The sequence below is a fragment of the Nothobranchius furzeri genome, chromosome 6, assembly GCF_043380555.1.
Source record: "Nothobranchius furzeri strain GRZ-AD chromosome 6, NfurGRZ-RIMD1, whole genome shotgun sequence".
NCBI lineage: Eukaryota > Metazoa > Chordata > Actinopteri > Cyprinodontiformes > Nothobranchiidae > Nothobranchius > Nothobranchius furzeri.
The window spans coordinates 25,721,152-25,727,162 of NC_091746.1; positions in this window are offsets into that span (position 1 = coordinate 25,721,152).

The window sequence follows — 6,011 nt, forward strand, 5'->3', positions numbered from 1 at the left end:
GGCGGCTCCTGATGACGTATCTCCTAGGCAACCGGGGTGGGGCCAAGACATCAAGGCAAGGTTCCTTGGCATTGAGGAACACCCTCAGTCTGCCTCCGAAGGAGCTGTCCATGGTCTCCACAGTGGAATGCGGTGGGTGGGAGGACTTTTCCAAGATGGAGGACTTAACACTAGAGCTGTGATAGAAAAAAACTACAAATATGGTGTCGGCTCAGGAATGATTTGAAATGGTTTTGACATCAACTTTGGATAATTTAGACTTGGGCTTTTCTTTTGAGTTGAATGAAGAGCAGATAGAGGTACTTAAAGAGCAAGTCACCCCCTATCAAAGTCTTACTCCACTCCCACTTCCTGTTTGAAAAATGCAACAAACGCTGTTGCCTGGCAGACCAAGAAGGCGGAGCCGCTAACAAATACACACACACACAGGCTTACAACGACATTGTGACATCATATCGTACCAGCTAACGTCATAGCCAATAGCGATGGCAGATTTAAATTCAAATGCAGCGCAGAGTTTTTACCTGAAGACAGCACAACACTGAATATTTGAATTTTCACTAAGATGCACTAAAGTGTCAATTTACTGACTACGCCTGTCTACAGCAGAAGTAGACATTTACTTAGTTTATCAGCAAAAAAAGTTGATTTTGGGGTGACTTGCTCTTTAATTATTGCTTTAGGAAAAGGATTTATTTGTTTCTTTGACAGCGAATGGCGGACTGCCATATCGACTGACATTTGTAGTGATGAATACGTCACGTTCGTTGTTCCGATTGGTCGTAGCGCTGTCCATTTGCATGAAGAGACCGTTTGAAAGACAACCTTAGTTTCCGGTGTCTCGCGAACAGACATTTACGTGTGCCAAGGTAAAGGGCAAAAAAATCATTATTGGCAAAAGCTTTTGCAGCAGCTCAATTCCAATTTTTAATGCAGTAAGTAGAGCCAATTTATGTTTTTTGGACCATTTAAATGTCCAGCTAGTGACCACAGACAAGAGTGTGATTTCACACTCTAGAGGCAATAATCCCAGCAACAAACAGAAAACAAAACAGGGACAAAAGAAAGCTGTTAATAAAGCTCTGGAGAAAGAACAAGATGTTAAAACGTCATCTAGAGTCAGACTAGATTATTTATTAAAGGTAAAATTTTTAATTAATGCAAAAGTCTTTAGTGAAACGAGGGTTCGGGTTGGATCGAGTTGATTCCTCTTTGAACAAAAAAGTTTTAGTGTTTTGACCTAGCAACGTTTTCACCTAGCAACAGTATCGGATGTCGCATGGATATAAAAAAGATCTGACTTTTTAATATGAGAAGTCTAAATCTGACATTGGAGAAGGTAAAATATATCCTGCTTCTGACTATTTTACTGATTTTGACCTCTGAGGTTTCATTTCTCTGTGCCTTAGTGAGTTCAGTAGGACACGTTCAAGAAACCAGAAACTGAGATAATTAGTGTGTTGCTCACCCTGGTAACTTTCTATCTAACGCAAACCGGCACAATTAAACCAACAAGCCCTGGAGAAATATTTCAATTAGTGGTTAATCGATTAGAGCCAACAACTGTTTATTTAACAGTACTTTTAATGCATCTTTGTTTACTTGTTTCCAGAGTTTAAGATCCATTTCTCAGTCTTTGAGGAAAATGGGATCCTTTGCTGAGCTGTTTGTGAGGTTGGAGTTGTTCAGTGGCTGGACGCTTGGGTCCATCAGAACAACCTTTGCTGTGATTCTGCATCTGCTGATGTAAACATCATAGACACCCAGCCATTGCAGCTCATTACAGAAGATATCAGGATTTGCTCCACCTCACAGCTTCCTTTTAATGATGCTGGTGGTGTTAGTGGCCCAGGGGGTCAGAGGTCACGTGCTGTTTTCCAACAATGAGGGGAGGAAGATTGTCTGTTTCTGGAGTCCACCATCATCCCTGTTTTCTCTGCTGCTTAGCTTTGCATCAATCAGCTCCTCTACCTCCCTCCTCTGGACCCTCTTTTGGAGATGAAGCCAACAGTAGCCACACTATCCATCGACTTCACTACGACTACCAGGACGGATTGCAGAGGAATCGTTCATGTGCTCTACTTCTCCGTCTGCAGAAGTGCTGAGATACGCAACGCCATTATCCGTGGTTGCAAGGGCTCTCCAACAGGCATGCAAAGACGGACGAAGTACAGCCCTGTTCTGTAAATATCCATCACAAACGACGGCAGTGGCATCCCCAGATCATTTTCATGGGGGGTAGCCAGATGGGGCCAGAGAACATTTAGGTAACTCTCGTCTGTGGCAATGCATTGCATGCTCCTTTATTCTTTCTCATTAGAAAACAACACGCTTATCTCAAATTTGGAGAACACATTTTTGTTTAGAAAAAGACATTTCAAACTGTTTTTTGGAATGTTGTTAAAAATATCTAAAAAAAACTATAGATTTAAACCTTTGTTTTGAAACTGGTGAGCAGAAGAAACAAATACTTTCTTAAAAATCTCATTACTTTTTTACTCTTTAATTGTATATTTCTTATTGGGCTTTCTGTCAGATTAAATATTAAGAATTAATAGTTTGTGTGAACATTAATATGACTCATTAAAGAACATTGGTCTTCTCTGGTGCAGCCAGTAGGGTGGGCCTGAGCGGAAAAAGGGCGACAGTGGCACAGGAGTTAAGTGCTTGCCCCATAATCGGAAGGTTGCCGGTTCGAGCTCCGCTCAGTCTGTTGCTGTCGTTATGTCCTTGGGCAAGACACTTAACCCACCTTGCCTTCTGGTGGCGTTCGGAGGGACCGGTGGCGCCAGTGTACGGCAGACTCGCCTCTGTCAGTGTGCCCTCAGGGCAGCTGTGGCTAAATCGTAGCTCATCACCACCAGCGTGTGAATGTGTGTGTGAATGGGTGAATGACTGATTGTGTTGTAAAGCGCCTTGGGGGGTTCCAGGACTTGAGAAGGCGCTATTTCAAATACAGGCCATTTACCAAAGTCAGACGATATAAACGTTAATACACCCGTGGCTGAAGGAGTACGAAGAAACGCAGCAGAGTTTTACCATACCATACCAACTTTATGTCTATAGCACAATTTAAGGCACAGCGTGAGAGCTGACCAAAGTGCTGGACAGGCAGGATCAATTAAAACAAAAAAGTAAAAACAATAAGAAGATAAAACACAACAATTAATCTACAAAATCATAACACGATAACATTAATCACTGTCTAAAAGCCAAGTCATAAAAGTAGGTTTTTAAACGAGATTTAAAAACAGGCAGAGAGGATGCCAGCCTAACTGTAATGGGCGATGAGTTCCAGAGCATGGGGGCAGCATGGACAAACGCACGTTCACCTCGGACATCCAGGCAAAGCAAAGCAGTGGACGGCCAGCTGACCTCAACATATGAGTAGGTACATAGGGAGTCAGCAGGTCAGACAGATAAGGAGGAGCTAGGTCGTGTAGGGCTTTAAAAACAAACATCAAGATCTTAAAACGCACACGAAATGTGATGGGGAGCCAGTGAAGACGTTCTAGGACTGGTGTAATATGGCAATGTCGACTTGTGTTTGTTAAAAACCTAGCAGCGGCATTGTGGACAACCTGCGACTGGTTCAGGGCAGAGACAGGAGTTCCAACTAATAGTGCATTAGCGCAGTCCAAACGAGGGTTGACGAAAGCGCGGATGACTGATTCCAAGTGCTTCCTCTTTAAAATAGGTCTTAAACGAGATAGGTGGCATAACTGATAAAAACAAGACCTCACCACTGAGTTAATCTGTGGAGTCATTGAGAGGTTGACATCCATTTTTACCCCGATGCTTTTTACACACTGCTTAGGGTTTCAACCATCAAAAGTGGAATGAGAGCCAGAAGGATTGCGGGTATCAAAGACAATGGACTCAGTCTTTAAATCATTCAGCCTGAGGAAATTGGCCGCTAGCCAGCCCTTTACGTCTGCCAGACATGCCGCAAGACGAGAGTCCACATTTCCATTTTTTAGTACTACGTAAATTTGACAATCGTCAGCATAGATGTGATAATTAAGACTGTGCCGATTTAGAATTTTGCCCAGTGGTAGGGGATATATAGAAAAAAAGAAGAGGCCCCAGAACAGAGCCCTGCGGTACACCCCATTGCAGTGGGAGAGAGGAAGAATAACAATCGCAAATCCGAACAGCAATAGATCTGTTGGATAAGTAGGAGTGAAACCATTCAAGTGCAACCCCCTTTACCCCAACCCAAGACTCAAGACGGTCCAGCAGTATATGGTGGTCCACAGTATCAAAAGCTGCTGAAAGGTCTAGCAAGAGCAGTAATATCTTAGACCCAGAGTCTGACGCCACCAGGATATCATTTAGCACCCTGATCAGGGCTGATTCAGTACTATGGTGTGGTCTGAAAGCAGACTGAAACACATTTCCTTTCTTCCGGCTCTCGGAGGGTGCAGACGCTTTTTTCCTCCTCTCCTCCATATCTTATCCTCAAGGCCCTTTGTCTGTCTCTGTGTGCTGGGTGCACAGCTGCTTCTGCATTTTTTCTGGAAACTGAAATCATTAAAATGGACCTCGTCAGTTGGTCACTCAACGCGATTGATACAATTTTTTCAACGATGAGAACAGGAGAATGGGCTCCCGGATGCCCCTTCGGGACAGACCCAGTTGGACACATCATGGACTCCTGGAAACAGTGGAACTTGATTTGTTTATCTCAGCTGTCTGTGGAGGACTCTGAAGATGTGTGGATATTCTGGGTGTTGGTGTTGGGTTTCCTGCTCATTGGCCTTGGAGGCTTCCTGGCTTACCGGAAAATTAACGAGCTGTCGAGGAATATTGGCCTGCTCCCGGAGCTCAGAGATGGATTGCACCGCGCTGTGAATTCACAGACTCACATAATTATTGAGATGAATCGTAAGCTTGGAACTTTGGCCGAGATTAATTCTTTGGCACAAAAGATGGATGCCATCAAGGATAGAGTGGACAAATCAGCACGGATTGGGATGGATTAATGCCCATTATTGGGATTTTGAGAGGTTGAGGACCAACAAACTGTAAGACAGAGAGGAAATTATCTCTGTCTGGCCCCAAAACAATTTCTAATCAGAATCTGGTGCCCTTGAGCCTGCAAGGCTCCAACGAAAACTTCCCCCTCAGAAGATATGTGGAATGTGCCGTGCTATGGCAGCTCAACTCTGTCTCCTATCCCAGCCTGGGCGGGACTGCGGGAAGGCTGCTGAAACGTTGCAGGGTCACTGCAACCCTCCAACCCTCTATGCTCCTCCCCCTGTTCAGACTGAGGTGACATGCGCTGCTTGTAGTGGCTGCAGGAGCCGATGTGTGGATAGTCCCAAACCCACCACCCCACCTAGTGGACACTTATGTTGTGTGATGTCTGAAGTCTGTTGCATATCTGTCTGAGGTGTTTTTTTTTTCAGCAGCAAAGCTGCCCTCCCGGTGGAGGGTAACTCTGAAGTGCCTTTTTCCCCCTCCACCTGAACCAATCCTGATGTAACCCTCTGATCTCTATTAAGGTAGCGCGACTCAGGGTTGCGAATGACCACAGTCACCAATTCTTGTCATGTGTCTTGCCCATGTATGTCTGATCTCTGAATTGTGTGTACTGAAACTCAAATTTCCTTCTGGGATTAATAAAGTATCTTTGAATTTTAATTTTGAATTGAATTTGAATCAAACAATGAGTTTCTGTCCATGTGAGCATAGATTTGTATGTGAACAATTTTCTCCAAAACCTTTGAAAGAAATGGGACTTTCGAGATGGGACGGAAATGATCGTAAATGGAGTGATCCAAACCTGGTTTCTTCAATATCGGCTGTATAACCGCATTTTTAAAAACCGTAGGAAAAACTCCAGCACTGAGAGTAGTATTAAAAATGTTCAGTAGAGTTGGGCTCAGTGTAAACACTGAATCATGTATCAATCTGGGCAGGAGGCAGTCCACCGGAGAGCCAGCTGGCTTCATGGAGCTGATTAACTTCACCAAGGCTGGAAGCTGAACTGGAGTAAAGTCCGAGAA